Source organism: Etheostoma spectabile, chromosome 18, assembly GCF_008692095.1.
Source record: "Etheostoma spectabile isolate EspeVRDwgs_2016 chromosome 18, UIUC_Espe_1.0, whole genome shotgun sequence".
NCBI lineage: Eukaryota > Metazoa > Chordata > Actinopteri > Perciformes > Percidae > Etheostoma > Etheostoma spectabile.
Genome location: NC_045750.1, coordinates 20,581,484 through 20,583,475, shown reverse-complemented (window position 1 = coordinate 20,583,475; position 1,992 = coordinate 20,581,484). Strand labels below are relative to the sequence as shown.

The 1,992-nt window shown below is 35.2% G+C and overlaps 1 protein-coding gene across 1 annotated transcript in view; it reads right to left on the bottom strand.

The window, feature by feature from the left end:
• Window positions 1–1,992, bottom strand: part of mdn1 (midasin AAA ATPase 1) — a 1,030,807-nt gene that overhangs the window by 978 nt on the left and 1,027,837 nt on the right. The gene's annotated exons all lie outside the window — the stretch shown is intronic.

The window sequence follows — 1,992 nt, the reverse complement described above, 5'->3', positions numbered from 1 at the left end:
TTGGTTGATTAGATAATTGCAATAATGACAAATTGAACAGGTGTTCCTAATAATCCTTTAGGTGAGTGTATTACCTCTTTATGATCACACTGTTATCCTAGTATTACCATCTTATTACCGCGGTGGAATGTAAAGTGCTACCCAAAAACTAACTTTTCATTAATTCTAATATGCCATTAGGTATAAATTTGAAAAATGGAGTTATACTCTTTGAACGTTATCGGGAACGCCTTCTCTCTGAGAAAGTATTCCTAAGGGGCGGCTTTGGCTCAGTGGTAGAGCGGTTCCCTGCCAATCGGAAGGTTGGTGGTTCGATCCCCGCCCCTGCAGTCATTGTCGAAGTGTCCTTGGGCAAGACACTGAACCCCGAGTTGCCCCTGGTGCTGCGCATCGGAGTGTGAATGTGTGTGAAAGTTTATCTGATGAGCAGGTGGCACCTTGTACGGCAGCCTCGGCCACAGTGTATGAATGTGTGTGAATGGTGAATGTTTCCTGTAGATGTAAAAGCGCTTTGAGCAGTTGTTAAGACTGGAAAAGCGCTATATAAATACAGCACATTTACATTTACATTTAATTAAGTCATTGGCTATCACAATCAAAAACGGTCTTTTAATAAGATAATATCTCTAGTGAGCCATTTCTACAAATAGATTGACTTGTTCTATTGGTGATGCTTTCTTATTCCATAAGATAGACTTGAGTGGAGAAACGTTATGATAATGACACAGCTGCAGGCCAAAGGAGCTTGAATAGATAGATAGAATTGGGATAGTATTAACATCAATCTTGTGATGTTGTAGTTATATTTCAATAAAAATATAAGACCTCCTACACTTTATAAAATGATATTGGAGATAAAGTACTGCTCTTAAACATTCCTTAAACCGTTTCACCTTAAAGGTTTAGTTCAAGTCCCAAAAGTCCAGAAGGTCAACTCCACCTTCATCCTTAGAACCAGAGAACACTGCTTTTTTAAATGACAGTGTCTGTTTTTCCATAAAGTCAAAGTCAAAGTCAAAGTCAGCTTTATTGTCAATTTCTTCACATGTCAAAACATACAAAGAAATCGATATTGCGTTTCCCTCTATCCCAAGACTTTGTAAATATGGTATTTACGTCTTTATATGTTGAATCAAGGACATTGAGAGAGGGCAGCGTAGACAAATTCTGCTTGAGTCAAAAGAATCATTCCTAAAATAGAAATGTCTCTTTGAAGCCATAAATTCAATATTATTGTAGTCTTCTGATGTTGCCCTTGATTCAGTCTTGATTTTCTCTAAAGCTTCAGGGTTAACCCTTAATATTAAAAAATATGAACTACTTTCCATTCACTCATCAATGGATTCCATCATCTCTTCATGCAAGGTTAAATCTGAAGTGAAATATCTAGGTAGTAGTATAGTTTTATCTAAAAATGCTATCAGAAGGGAAGATTTATCTAACAGTTTAATAGATATGAAGAAATCCTTGAGTCGCTGGCTTACCAGAGACCTCCCTATCTTTGGTAGAGTTACTCTATGTAAAACAGAAGGTACTTCCAAAGTAATCTATCCATGTCACTCTGTAGGTTTCTTCTGGTAATGTTAAGAAAGCTAACTCAATTATTTTCCAAATTTCCGGAAAAATATAACCCATTATATTAAGAAATCACAGCTGGTTAAAGAGTATGTTGTGGGTAGTATCAAAGCCTTGAACTTTGAATCAATGTTTGATGAACTGGTTGAAAACATATCTATCACAACCAGATTATATGTGGTTTCACATACATAGACATCTGTTTAAAGAAGTAGGGGCTTGATTTTCTTGTGCAATGTGATTTTGAAGAGACTAACATTCTTAAAATCAAACTTTCAAAAACTAATTCTAAAATTTAGCTAAATGATTTTCACCCATAACATTTCTCCACATGGATCCACCTTATGGATTGTACTTTAGTTAATAATACATACAATTATGAATATTTTAATAATGCTATAATAATAATAGTTTTTT